Source organism: Balaenoptera musculus, chromosome 10, assembly GCF_009873245.2.
Source record: "Balaenoptera musculus isolate JJ_BM4_2016_0621 chromosome 10, mBalMus1.pri.v3, whole genome shotgun sequence".
In the NCBI taxonomy this organism is placed as follows: Eukaryota; Metazoa; Chordata; class Mammalia; order Artiodactyla; family Balaenopteridae; genus Balaenoptera; species Balaenoptera musculus.
This window is the reverse complement of record NC_045794.1, coordinates 18,871,649-18,887,356: the sequence shown is the minus strand read 5'-3', so window position 1 is coordinate 18,887,356 and position 15,708 is coordinate 18,871,649.

The following is a 15,708-nucleotide window of genomic DNA, read 5'->3' as shown; positions in this document are numbered from 1 at the left end:
TATGTGTGTGTGTATGTGTTTCTCCTACTATGCTGGAGATACATATCAATATAGGTATACACAAAATTTACTGTTGAATTCATACAAAATTGACTATTTCTAGTGTCTATCACAATGAGGAGCACATAGAAAGTTTTTAAGACCATTGTTGAATGAAATTGAATTAAATTCAGTTTCTGGCCTTCTAAAATCTCTAAAAAGGAAACTGTTCAAAATAAATAATTGCCGTGGATAAATCCAGGGGCATATACTTGTATACACACATTATATATATACACACATCTTATTTTTTGGTTAAACTATTTGAAAGTTGTTTTCAGACATCATGACACTTTTTACATTCCTTGCAATAAGTTGCCCAAGTTTGCAAAGCTGGTCAATGGGAGTGCTGGGCTTAGAACCCTGGCAGTCTAAGGTGGAGCCTATCATCTTAATAACTGTGCCGCTGATTCAGTTAGGGAAAGGTGAAAGAAGTATGATAGGTGGAGTAGATGGGGCTCCTGTCAACCACAGTCAGGATGAAAGCAACACCAGAGAGCTTCCGGGGAGAACATGAGAGAAAGGGGGAAAGCAGGTCAATTAAAGGTCAGAGAGGTGGGAGGGGAGAGAGGAGAATTTTTATATTAGGAGAGATGACAGTCAAATGAGAAGTGCTACTAAGACAGAATCTCCCACTTTTTCCTTTTTTCTAGGGCAAAACAAACTATTTTATACTTGATATTTTAGAGTATAAACCCCCAAAGGGCAGAGAGCAGGTTCTGCTTGCTCCTTTGGGCATCCAGTGTTGTATGCAGTCAGGTTCTTGGTCAGACAGTTAGTCTTTGCTTCTGATGTAAATGGACATAGATTTCTGAGGCACTGAGTTATCCAGTCATTAGAATTATATTTAACAGTAGATGAACAATATACCAATCTTCATGAAAGCTTTTTAAATTTATGTCTTTAACTATCATGAATATAGCCCTGAGGCTTCTGTAATACAGGAACAATGATAGAGGATGTACAACATGAATATGTATTAACCCTTGCTCATAATAGCTGAAGAAGGAGCACCCAAAGAGTTAGAAAAAAATCCTCAAATTCTTTAAAGATGAAGTACCCAAGTTAGGTCAGAGGGTTATTTATTTTAAGATCGAGAAACTAACTTCACCTCTGTAATCAATACTCAAACATAGTTCTTTATCTCTATATAGCTTGGTATATAACTCTTGAGAAAAAAGCATTAGGTGAAGGAAGGAAAGAAAGCAATCTTAGATGTTTACCTAATAATTAAGAAATAAAAAATAAATGAAAATCAATATGGCTGATATCACACTCTGCTTCCCCCACAAGGTTGTCCGTTTTATTCGCCCACTTGCCTCTTCCATCCTCTTAACTCTTTAAGGCAGCAACTTGCAAACTTTGTTCACAGTAACTTATGGTGAGAAATACATTTTGTACATACAAATATATTTACAGAAACATTTGTATTTTAAAGTATTATATTTGTATATATACATTTTCGATCTTTTCATTCTCTCAATTAATGAAGTATTTTTCCATCTGATTAGCAACCTTGTAAAGGGTCAAAGAATCAATCTGGTGAGCTTAATAAACATTTTAGAAAATAGAAAAAAAGAAAATATCAAAAGTATGTCACAGGGAATGTAGGTTAAGTATTGTTTCGCGAAAATTTTGTTTCAGTTTTGCATGTATGTAGGTGTGTGTGTTCTGGACACGAAGCAAAATGTATTTCTCACAGGGGGTCTTAGTCAAAAATGTTTGACATGTTACTGTTTTGTGGCATTGCAGTTTGAAAGACACTGCAGTCTATGGGACCACAAGTAACTACCCTTATCTTCAAAAAAGCTCTATTGCAGTGTTCAGAATGTTGAAAGTTTTCATTATGTCACATCTCAGTGTCTTACTCTCTGGCCCAGGGGAAAATGAATTTGAGAAATGTGACTACACAGAAAGCCATTTGGGCGTATGGATCAAAGAAACACTGAATCTTGATGTTCTGCTCGCTTTTAGATTCTTGGAGCACAAAAAAGGTAGAGATAAATGCAGACAATATCAAAAAAGCAACAAATGCTTTCAACACTAAAAATGCACTTACAAGGAATTACTATGGGGACTGAAATTGACATACTAATAAGAAAAGAGTAGCTATTTCTATATTGACTGAAATACCATGATTGAGCAACATAAATTCTCTCAAATTTGATGTCAGAAATGTATGGTTCTGGTGCACAGGAAGAGGATTTCCTTCTTAATTATACGTAAGCCTATTTTCACCAACAGCAGATTTCTATGGTGAGAGCCACTATAAATATCTGGAGGCAAAGATAATCAGATAAATATGAACTGAGTATATGGCCCAAGAGAGGACAGCATGACAATTGTTAAAACTTAATAATTAAAGATAAATAAAACTTTTTATCTTGGTATAAAAAAGGCATTTTATAATCGTGGGAAGAAGTTCTTAGTAAGGAGAAAGCTTGAGTTGATTCCTAAAGAACATTTTGTCTTTTTATGTTTTAACAGTAAGAATTATTAGATTAAAAATTAAAACTTTGAAAAAAAATCAGCAATTACAGTTGAAACAGTACACAGCAGCTAAACCAAGAGAAGATATAAGTAGTGCGTTGAACCAAGGGGTTTGATAAGATTACCTAACGATTTTGTCCTTTTCTAAGGACAAAGATGGATTGAAGTGGTGGTGATAATCCCTGTAAATTCTCTTGCGAATGCTCTAATTTTCTTAGTGAGGAAAAAGATATTGGGGTTTGGAAAGAAAGAAAAATATTTAAAATCCTCATCAAGAGAGTGGGGAAATGAATCTTTAAAAAAACATCTAGTATGATTGCCTTGCAGAATGAAGGCTCTACTTCTGATTTCAAGTCAATATGGCTGTGTGTTTTTCTCCAGACGATTTTAGTTTCAGAGTTGCAGATATGGAGGAGGCAAAGAGTTGGATTTAACTAGGATTATGGATCTGCCAAATGACTAAGGCAATGAGAGAGGCACAAGGGAGTGGTGGGTGTTTACAGGGGAGTGATTATAATGATAAAATTTAATCTGGAAGGATGTGAAGTCAACTAAAAAAAAAGGATCAAAAGATCAGAGGTCTCATTGGGGTCAGTGGATGGCTGGGGCCCTAATACTAGAGAGAGAGGGCTGGAAAGATGGGATGTGGCAGTGATAGAGTAGGATAGTTGATATTGAGGTTATGAAGGAGTCCAGGCCTGAGCATATAATTGTGGCTAACATTAGGTCGAGGACAAGATCACTGGAGGAAAGGTGGTCAAGGAATTGGTAGACCAAAGTGTTAGAAGAATCACTGATACATCTATTGAAATCTACCATAATTAAACAGGAGTGTTATTGGAGAGAATGAAACAGGTGCTTTTATCACCAAGAAATCGGGAAAAATAACCCAGGAACCCATAAATGATGGCAACAATGAGGGACAGGTTTAATATAATCTGATGGCATAAGATTCATGGTTGGTTGTTTTTAGAAAGGAGATGGGGAGAAACATCTGAAAGTAGCGATGAAGAACCAGGAGGACAGCTACCCCACCTCCAGATCATTAGACCTAGGGCTCTGAGAGAAAAAGCAGCCACCACTTGAGAGGTTACAAGGAAAATGTGACCTTAGGGAAGAGTCAAGTTTGCCTTAGAGCAAGAGGGTAAAGAGAGGCTGAGGATATAGGTCATTCTGCTACCAACAGACTCTGAATTCAGGGAGCACAATAGGTGAGTTTCAAGACTTGGGGAGGGTGAAAGGAATAAGGCAGTGGTTTTCCACTGGGACCACAAGCATCCGCGTCACCTGGGAACTTGTTAGAAATTCCAATTCTTAGGCCTGACCCTATGCCTACTGAATCAGAAGCTAATTCAGGCCCAGCAATCTGTGTTTTAGCAAACCCTCCAGTTGATTTTGATATGCAGTAAAGTTGGGGAACCATTGGAATAGGAGCAGATTCACCTGGGCTTACACTGTAAAAGAGGAGGGTGACCTGCAAGTCTGGGTGTTTTATGGTGGCTGACATCATCATGGATAGAGGACAAAATGAGATTATGTCTGGTTTCAAAGCAGACAGTGGAGAGGAGTCTTGAGTGTTGGGGAAAGGGGGAGAACAGGGAAAAGTAGGTTCTAGGACTTTTCACCCCTAAAGGTCTAGAGCAGGGGTCCCCAACCCCCGGGCCATGGACAGGAACCAGTCCACGGCCTGTTAGGAACCGGGCCGCACAGCAGGAGGTGAGCGGCGGGCTAGCGAGCGAAGCTTCATCTGCCGCTCCCCATCACTCCCATTACCGCCTGAACCATTACCCCCTCCTCCCAACCCCCGGCCGTGGAAAAATTGTCTTCCACAAAACCGGTCCCTAGTGCCAAAAAGGTTGGGGACTGCTGGTCATGAGGATCAGAGATATAAATTTTCCCCATCTCTTTGGCATGAAGTGTCACTATTGTTCCATGTTGTCACTACACTAGAGCTTATACCCATCAGTATCTCTCTTCCTTTCCCTCCATTTTGTCTATCTAAATCAAGTCTTTTGATTACAAGTCACAGAAAGCCACTGTAAATAGCTTAAATGAATAAAGGAAAATTTATTCTAAGGATATAAGGATTCCAAGGCAAAAAGGGTAATGATACCTGGTAAGGAGTTTTCTCAGTGTGTGTGTGTGTGTGTGTATTTCTAGGACAGTCTGGGTTAGGTAAGTACCCTGGTCAGCAACAGCTTCAGATGTGGTGTCATAGAATACAAGCATGGTTGTCAGGGGCCACCTGTATGAGCACAGTTAGGAAGGGGGGCATTTCTCAGAGGAGTGTCGGGGGCTGGGCTGCCCACCCAAAATGTGTTCACTACTGACACTTTGCTCTAAATCAAAGACTTAGCATAATTTAGGTGGATAAATACCAAGTAAGTTTCTTTCAAATGGAAAGTGGGATAGCACCTTGGCTAAGTATATCTTTTCTAATTGTTTTAAACACTGACTTAATTTTAAAAAGCTTTTTTGTGAGACAGAGGGTAGCAGTTACCTTGAAATTGTAACATATATACTTACGCAGCATTTAATAGATCAAAATGTTTCCTCTCATTGACTTAAATAAGATAGACCTATCATTCTGGATATTTATAAGCCTGATGTGTGTATGTACAAGTGTGTGCACGCGCACACACGCATGAGTATATTTTGTGTTGGATGTGTGTGCTTTACCAACTCTACCTGTACCATATATGACTTCTGTAAGGTAACAAAGTACATTTCACACTTTTGACATTATCACAGACCTTTGTTGAGTAAACTTTCCCCAAATGGATTTTAATTGAGTAAGCCTTTTAACTTCTCGGGCTCCCCGAATATTTTATTAAATTTTAGTAATACTTTTTACTCTTCTATAAGTTATTTCTATATATCTGTAAGATAAAAGCAGGAACAGAGGCCCCAATATAGCTAAAGCCAAATGACAAAACAGACTCAAAACATGCATGAAAACCCGGCTCAGAAGGGACACTCTGTGTGGTCAATGGCCTGTGCCTATGTTCAAGATCTTTTCCTCCCTCCTTGCTGTCTCTCTCTCTCTCTTTCACTCTCTCTCTGTGTTCTCACTTGGTCTGTCCAAATGCCATACTTCTGTGTTTTTTTCTTATTCACTTTCATTACTTGTGATGATATTTTCTCTTTCATGTCTCAGAAAAATATTTGAACAGCATTTGTAATGCTCGGCAAGCTTCTGTTTTTCTGGGTGAAGGCTCAGAGACCAATATGTTTATGCAGAACAGATATTGAAGGTTCCACAGACTTTAACAAATACAAGTGTACTGTCCTCATTTTTATCTCAATTCATCTTATTCATGAGATATTTAAAGGAAATAAAAACAAGCATAAAAGTCTTCAAAATACCCATCCAGTTGTGCAGTAGTTCATTTTTTTAAACAAATTGATTATGTGTCATTGCTTTGATGATGCCAGGCAGAACGGAAGGTGTAGGTGTTTCTAATATTTTTATAATGTTCTGGATTTGGATAACATTTCTCTATCTTACTTATTGGAAAAAATTACTCGGTCCCAGGCTATTTACATTATTTCTGTATTGATGTTACTAAGTGTAGAAAAATGCCACAAAGAATTTCTCAGCTCATATTCATTTTTATTTTCAGTACTTTTAGACTTCGTTCATTGTTCTCTTGCAGAAAGACAGTGAGGGGTGGTAGAACTTACACTGATTTGGGGAGACCTGAATTTTTCTATCATTTCTGCAAATAGGTGAGGTTGAGGGCAAGCCCCTTAGGTCAAGCAATATTTATAAACACAAACTTTTAGAATCTAACACTAAAACAAAAGCTTGCTACATAAGTTTTAAATGAATGGATTTCTTGGTAAGCCCCTCTTCACACACCTAGACACAAACTAACAGAGTAAGTTTTCTTTAAAACCTTGTCTTTAGTCAGAAAGAGAAAAACAAATACCGTATGCTAACACACATATGTGGAATCTAAAAAAAAAAAAGGTTCTGAAGAACCTAGAGCCAGGACAGGAATAAAGACGCAGACGTAGAGAATGGACTTGAGGACATGGGGAGGGGGAAAGGTAAGCTGGGACGAAGTGAGAGAGTGGCATGGACATATATACACTACCAAATGTTAAATAGATAGCTAGTGGGAAGCAGCCACATAGCACAGGGAGATCAGCTCAGTGCTTTGTGACCACCTAGAGGGGTGGGAGAGGGAGGGTGGGAGGGAGACGCAAGAGGGAGGGGATATGGGGATATGTGTATATGTACAGCTGATTCACTTTGTTATACAGCAGAAACTAACACAACATTGTAAAGCAATTATACTCCAATAAAGATGTTTAAAAAAAAAAAAACCTTGTCTTCATTACAGGTAGACCAGTTGTACAGTCTGTCTAATCTGGACATTACAGATTTGATACTACATGAGGCCTAAACCAGTTAAGACTTAGTGTGCTTTCATTTGATGTTTTCTTTATGTTTAAAACCACATTTGTTTAAAACCACAATGCCGGGAATAAATGTTGAATTAAATGTGTATATTTTGCATAACCACAGTATTTGCCAGTGACACATGCTCTTCACACAAAGAATTCACAGAATGTGAGTCTCCCAAACGTTAAAGTGTATCTAAATTAGGAGGAGTAAAGACAGGGGGAGAGGGAGAGAGAAAGAGAGAGGAAGGGGAGGAAGGAGAAGGAATGGGTACCAAGTTCTGAGTGTATATAACTTACACCAGCATCTTATATAGGATAAAGATATTATAAATCCAAGTAGTGTCGTCATAACAGAAAACAGAATAAAACAAAAAGCAGAAACAGGCAGAGTTAGACAGAAGTCCAGTAGAAGTATTCTAGTCCCTGACGGCCTTAGCAAGAGGGCTGAGGAAGAGGGCACTGTAGAAGGAGGGATGTGAAAAAGGGAAAGAGAAAAAGTCGGGAGTCTCCATCCTATGAATGTGAGGGTGAGGGTCTTTGCTGACCTTCCGCCAATCCTGTGGAAACTGAGAGAAGGAATGAGACCAGATAGCCCTCCTTTCCCTCACCCTCCACATCCAGCACCAAATCCCATCAAGCCCCCTAGGGACACTGCTCCTGACTGCCCTCCACACCACTTTGTTCTCCCTAACACAGGGCTGCATGGCCACCAGCTCATCGCCTCCGCCCTGGATGGCTGCAGTCACCTCCCAACCAGGCTGTCAACCCCAGGCTTCCTCCACCACCACAGTGCCTTGTCAACTAGAAACCGTAATGATTTTCCAAAACAAACTAGTCGTCATCTTCAGCCATTGTCTTCGAGATAAAATCCACACTCCTTTTCCCAGCTTGTAAAAGTCTTCTCAGCCCCTTCCATCCCTACTTCTGCAGCTTCACTTCTCACCTTGGGATGGAAGATGGCAGGGAAGTCGTATGTTTGTCCACAGTCTGGCACTAGCTGAATCACCTGGATGACATCATACTTCCCACACATTTCTATACCCCCCTACTCATTGCCTGGTGGCCCGAATTGTCTCCTCACATCCCCTCCACCCCTACCCCTGCCCTTCACTTTGCTCAGACAACTCTCTAAAGTCCCAGGCCCCAAAGGCAACATAATATATCAGAAGATGCAGAGGCTCCACTGAAGAAACTCTTATGGGCAGAATCGAAATGGAAGTGTGTTTGAGGTCCACCCATTTATGTAGGCATTCTCTTTGGGATACTCTTCTCCTCCTTTATATCCATTACATTCTCATTAAAAGGCATTAGATTAGTAGACCTCAACCCATGGCGGGACAAGCCCCTGGATGGCATCCTGCCCTTCTCCCCACCAGACACCAGCCATCGCCCAGGGTCCAGCCAGCGCTTCCTGACAAGCTGGAGCAGTTTACCTTCTGGAGCCTCTGCAGGGGCTAAATGCTCAGACCTCCACCCTCAGCCTGACAACCTGTCTCAGTGTTGAAAAACAGTTCAAGGTAGCACTTGGGACCAAACGTGTCATTTTCCTTGTCAAAATGAAAGCTGTAAATTTTAAATCTAATGCTTAATGTATTCAGATATTGAACACAGGGAATTTTATCTTCAGCTTAATGGTCTGTCTAAAAACATCAAAAAAGATTACTTAAAAACTCTGGGCCTCAGAGGTCCTATAAAATTACACAAAGCAAGCCCTCCCCAATCAACTCCTCCAAGTTTTAAAAAATTTATTGGAAAACACTTATGCAATATATGAACTCCTTTTTTCTTAGCCTTAGATACTGAGACTGTGTGCTTGATTGCTGGGGGGGTGGGTAAGAAAAGCAATAGGATAAGATGAAATTTTATTAGATTACAATCTAAAATTTTAATAGACTTTCTGCTTCTGGGAATGGATGGCAAACCTTATTCAGCATCTTCTTGAGCAGAGAAAATGTAAAAGCATGGCTTTCCTCCTTTAATATAATGTGACAATAAAGAATGGCAGAGCTTTTTAATTTTCTTTTTAAATTCAGATATTTGTGAAGACCTGATTAGAACAGAAAGACAGGAGAAGGTAAATGAAAGCAATAGAAAGAGAGTTAGAATGTAATTATTTTCTCAGTAAAAGGAGACTTGGATTCAAAGGTAATTGTTGAGATTTTAGGAATGGAGAAATTATAACACTGGACCTTAGTAGCTTTATCAAAAACTCGCCCAGAAGCATACATTAATCTGAGACCTTAAAATCCACTCCATGGCCAGAGTATTTGTGATGCAGTGATGTGTTTGCTTCCAAGGTCTTACTGACATAACCTGAAAAATTCTTTGTTGACACAAACAGAATCTTTATTGTCTCTAGTCTATAAAGAGACAGGGAGTGTTTTACATACAATCGCTATCTTTCTGCCCAGCGAGAAAATTATGAACCATGAAGTTTAGAGGGGTCAAGACTGCTTTCAATTGTTGTATTAAATCCAAGACTTCATCCTGTACATGGCTGCCTGTTCTAGAGAAGAGTGTTGCTAATTAGGGGGAGAAGATGTTTGGGAAACTGGAAAACTTCCAAGTTCTTCCTGAATTCAGAATTTCCAATATTTTTAAAGCACTATAGATTCACAGATGGTAATAGTATCATTTGCTTTATCCGCCTTAAGAGTGCTTTCTGATGTATCTGCTTCTGAGATAATAATAACTCCATTATGGATCCCACATTTAAGGTTCTTACTTTAATGCCCCAGCATTTTGGTGCGTGTCTGGCTGACCCACAACATAGCAGCCTCGTTAAGGATAACTCCTGGGCTAAAACAGCATCTAACGGGTTAATGAGGCTGGGCAGTGTCAGCCTGTAGCAGCTGCTCAAGCAGCAGGCTGGGAAAAGCTCTGTTGATTTCCATTCTTCACTGCTGAGTGATGAAGGGCAACCTATATGCTCGAAGTCTAGTCAGGCCACAACCTGTACTGATGTACAAAAAAATTCAATTCAATCCATGCCCCAGGTCAACAATTACTCCATGATATATGATATGAGGGTAAAGTCAACGCGTTTACAGTGTATAAGGGGCTAAAACCACGGGGCTTGGGAGGTTAGCCACTATTTTGTTTATCCTTTACTGGGGAAAAGATTCTATTAGCTCCGATCTAGAATCTGAATAATTCTTTGATCCATGAGTATATACATCTTGATTCATTTTACTGATGCTTTCAGCCATGATATTGCTCATCTGGTCACTTTGGATCTCTGCACTCATTTTGGGATACAGAGCCCAAAACTCTACTACTAAACATAGCCTACTGTTTTCTAACAAAAATACTAAGTTTTCGAAGATTAAATAATTTTAATATGAAAAAAGAGTTCGTCACAAAATGTTCTCTTGATACACCTGAAACATCTCCTTTGTTTGAATTCACAGGGTAGAAGAATCACCTGGAGTGTTTCCGAAAAGATTCCTGAGGCCCACCTCCAGGGATTCTTATTCAGTAGGCCTGTGGTGGGGTCTGAGAATTTACATTTCTGAAAAGCTCACAGGGGCCACCAGTGTGGCAGGTCCACCAACCACACTTCCCCCAGCAGCACTGTTCTAGAATGCTGCTTTCTTAATCTTCTTTCTCATTCTCCTTTTCTGGATTTTTCTTTCTTTTTTTTTTTTGTTCTTTTTTTTAAATTGAAATATAGTTGATTTACAATGTTGCATTAGTTTCAGGTGTACAGCAAAGTGATTCAGATATATATACATATATATGTGTGTGTGTGTGTAAATATATATATATATATTCTTTTGCAGATTCTTGTCCCATATAGGTTATTACAAGATATTAAATATAGTTCCCTGTGCTACACAGTAGGACTTTGTTGGTTATCTATTTTATATATAGTAGTGTGTATCTGCTAATCCCAAACTGCTAGTTTATCCCTCCCCACCGCCTTTCCCATTTCATAACCGTAAGTATGTTTTCTATATCTGTGAGTCTGTTTCTGTTTTGTAAATCTGTTCACTTTTACCATTTTTTACATTCCACGTATAAGTGATATAACATGATTTTTGTCTTTCTCTGTCTGACTTACTTCATTTAGTATGATAATCTCTAGGTCCTTCCATGTTGCTGCAAATGGCATTAGTTCATTTTTTTTATAGCTGAGTAGTATTCCATTGCATCAATATATATACACCACATCTTCTTTATGCTGGATTTTTCATCTCCATGACCTCTAACTTGATGTGTTCTAAGACTCAGGCCTACACATCCTCTATCTTCCCTCTCCAAGCATCTCATTCAATCCCCTGGCTCTATATCATAACTATAAGCTGATAAAGCCTGATTTCCCCCCCTAAACTCATGATTGTGTATCTACTTGCTATTTGACAGCTCCTGATTCTCCTGTCACATCTGGTCCTCTCCACTGTTCTCCAACTCAGCAAATGGTACCAACACTTATAAAACTGTTCAAGCCAAATCCTTCATCATCCATAGCTCTTCCCTTCTCCTCACATCCCACTCCAATCCATCAGTAAATCTCGTTGGCTCTCTTTCCAAAATATGTCCAGAATTGGGCCATTTCTTACTGTCTACCCTGGCCAAGCCCCCATCATCTCTTGCCTGGATTACTGCTATTATTTTCCAGCTCATCTCCCTACTTGTTCCCTTGTCTCCTACCCTACTACCTACACAGAGCAAACAGTGACCCTTTATAATATGTCAGTTCTCCTTCACTGCTCTGCTCTCATCTCTCTCCATAGAACTCAGAATGAAAAGCTGGAGGTCTGACAGTATCCCTTAAGGTTCCCTATGACCTGATCACATCCCCCTACACTTCTCTCACCTCCTATGCTTGCAGTTTCCCCCTCACTCACACATTCTCGCCATACTCGCTTCCTTGTGCTTCCTTTCCCACGCCAAGCATATTCCTGCCTCAGTGCTTCTGCACATGCTGTTTCCTCTGCCTGGAATACTTTCCCCTGGTTATCTCCAAGGCTCACTCCCTCAATCTGTTCAGGTCTCTGCTCAGATGTCTACCATAGGGGCTTCCCCAGATCCCTCTTTAAAAGAGAAACGGTCCCGACCCACGACACTCTCCAATATCCTTACCCAGTTTCACTTTCTTTGCCTTGGCATTTATCATCCCTGGTGACTTCTTATTTATGCATTTGTTCATGGCTTGCCTCCCTCCACCAGGATGCAAGCTCCATGAGGGAAGAAATGATTTTTCTATCCACTGTTATATTCCTGGTACCAGAAATAGTATCTGGTCTGTTGTAGGAGCTTGATAACTATTCAGGGACTACATGAATAAACTGATTGAAAAGTGATCATTTTAGTTTGTAAAAAAAAAAAAAACAACTGACTGTTTTTTTTTCTTCCTCTCTAGAACTGATCCATTATTCTTCTCAGCCTTAATCACTTTAAGATACAACATTTCTGCAATATTTGCTTCAAGGGAATTATATGGATAATTTATTTCAGTAAAAATTACCCAAAAGACTATTTGCGCAAGTTTTGGTTGCATACTCCCAATAAAAGTCTGCAAAACTCTCAGGCCACTCCACCTCCTTTACCCCACACCCATTTTCCTCGAGTCCATGGTTCCCAAGACCGTTAGCCTGAGAAACAGGATCTTTTTGAAGACTATAAGCTCAGAAAGAGCTGCTGAGTCTATATAGCAAGCTGACTGGTCACAGGTAGTCACGATGTTGGACAAAGAATGTAAAGTTTGAGACACTGGCCACTGCACAGAGTGATACTGCCTGTTTGAGATGCTACCAAAGCTAATGAAGGCAGCTCCAGAGTCCTCGCAGTTGATAAATACGAGACGGAATAGTTGGAGAGTTGGGTAAAGGAACCAGTATGAAAAGAGCTTTGGAAAAATACTCGGCAGTACACTGCCGCCATTCATCTCTTACACTGAAAAACTGTATTAGTGCTTAAAATGACTCCTCTCACTAACTTTCCACCCAACTCAATTTCATTTAACTCAATTCAGGCTCACAGGCTTCTACTCTGAACTCCACTGTCTTTGCGCTTTTGAAAGAGTAGTGACATTGATAGTTGAACCTGTGGACCATCCTGCATGCTTTCTAATGTGATTTGTTGGACCAAGGCTTGCAATGAAAGGCAAAACTATTAAAAAAATAAATGCGTGTAGAGATTAGAGTCCACATTTTGAAATGTCAGTAAATACAGTATTTGTGTGACAGATCATAATGATTTGTAAAAGGCGGCCATATGTGTATCAAGCTCTCAGTCTTCCTAATGTTTTTTTCTTAAAAAATCTTTTATTTTTAAATCTGAAAAAAACCGGCATTAAACGAGAATCATCTTTCAAATTTTTGGAGGAATGCAGACTAAAATCCCACGTCCTCAGCCCATGGATTTTTCTCTTTCAAAGAGAAACCAGGGGAACGTTCCCAGCTTGTGCGTTCCTGTCACATTACAACATTGAGGGCGATAGAAAGATTTAAGAAAAAGAAATCAAGGATAGAACATTCATGTCAGTTCTTCAGTCTTTAATGTACTGTTTCACTACTTAACAGTGCCTAAAGGTAGTTTGCCTGTGTACTCTCACAAATAGCACCATTAACAGAATTTTACATGCCTAGGTCACTTTCCTTTGATCCCAAAGAAGTCTTAAACATTGTACAAACAACAGACTGGAGGCTACAACCCTGAAAGACAGTCACTTCTGGAGAGTAGAGGTGGTCCCTGACATAGCAACAGAATGTACAGGATAATTTCAGACAAAGAACAAAAGCAAACGATGGTCCTTCTGAAAACCGCTAAGGATGTTAAGTGTTTTCAGAGTGAAATCAAACACAACGGCCTAAGGCCAGTGGAGAATTTTCCTTGGAGACAGAACCTCTGCTTAAAAGTGATTAAGTACTTAATGGTCATCACAGACCTCCAAATTTCATAGTTCCCTATATGCAAACCATGTCTCCAAATGCACTGAAATTACATCTCAGGCATAAGCTTTCTTTTGTTCTGATGCGAGTTTGCAAGAGATCTTTACGTGAACAAAAGCTTGTCTTTACAATAACCATCTTTCTTTAGAAAAGGCAAGCAATATACTTTTGGGATGCCAAATCGCACAATAGAGGAAACCAAATAATTCCAGCGAGGTTTGATGAGCCCTCAGCAAATCCTACAACAATTCTAGTCATCTGTCACTCAGGAAGTATCTCATAAAGAACTGTGTGGCATTGCTACTGTCTATTACCTGCAATGTTCCTTTTGGTTCACTTGAGATTTTTAAAAAATATATAATGAATGCATTCAATAATTGTTTGAATTGCTGCTGTGCATTCTATCATAAATGGTTTATGGATAACCATCAATTGGTTCTGCTCATCAGTCTAACAAGTGCAATGTACTGCTCAGAGCAAAGGATGACTATTTATTTAAGAGATCTTGGCAGGAAAATTTGTTGCATGCCACAACTTTACAAAGAACATTAAAATCAATGACAATTTATAAACCAAAAGCTGGGAATTATGCTTTGGATTCCCATAATTCATCAGAATAAAGCTGTCAGATACCTTTTATTATAAATTAATAGCATGTTGTCTAAGAGCCCTGTGGAACAGATGTTTTGCCAGGTCAGTACTGACATCTAGTGGACAATAAAAAATACTCCCCCCTCTCCTCCCAACTCTGGAATTTCCCTCTTTCCCAAAGTCAGAAGATTTTTATCATGCAAGAAACTGCATTTGAATTAAAGTTTTGTGTATTTGTGTTCGAGCTAACAAATATACATTGGAACTTTTAGTGATAAACATTGGCAATGTGTACTTATCATAATTTAAAACCTACTCAGCTTCTTTTCTTTAAAGCTGTTTCTATAATATATTTTAAACTTTTTAGGACTTTTCATACTTGGGGACTTAATTACTTCTAATTCTCTACTATTAAATTAACTATACTATTTAAAGCGTCAAACTTCCAAATCCAGTGTTCTCATAAAGAAATAGAAAAATAGTTCTAAATATAGTTTTAAAATAAGCATTCACTTAGCTTGTATATGATTCAAAGTTAGAATTCAACTTAATTATTGTGAATTTTTCTCTCCAGTTTAATGTGACTTACGAATGGCCAAAATATTGCAGAGACAGAGAGAGAGAAAGAGGGAGAGAAAGAAAGATTGAGAGAGAAAGAGAGATTGAGAGAGAGACTGCTTAAACGCACTGTTTGTGGATTTTGCTTCCTTAAACAATATTTTCCGGTTGGTCTGCACAATAACATTCCATGGTCATTAATGTATGGAAAAACTGAAAAACATCCTCATGTACACTGGCAACCTCTCAGGTACACAGTCTTGGCAAAGGTACCCCCTGGAGCAGGCTAGGTAATTTTATGCCCCAAGTAAGGGACAAATCTGAGACTTCCCAAGTGCTCCAGCTTACCTGATCTGGATGCATGCTGGACTTGACCTTCCAGGGGATTGAGGAGATTAAGGAGAACATCCTCTTCAGAGCCTTTTGGAATTTAGAGTTCCTAAAAGTGAAGAAAAGAGAAATAAAACTAGCATTTCCTGTGTACCTGCTTTTGTGTCTGGCACTGCTGATAGGCACTTTACATAAGAGATGAATGAAGCACAGATCAGTGATGAACATTATTGGTCCAACTTTGTATTCCTTAAAGGAACACGAATGACATGCTCTAGGGCAGGCATCAAGCTGAAATTTCTAGGAGAGAAGGAATAATATCTCTTTCTACCTTGATTTTTATTGGGAGACAATGGTAAAACTTAACCAGTATCATAATCTGCCCATTCCA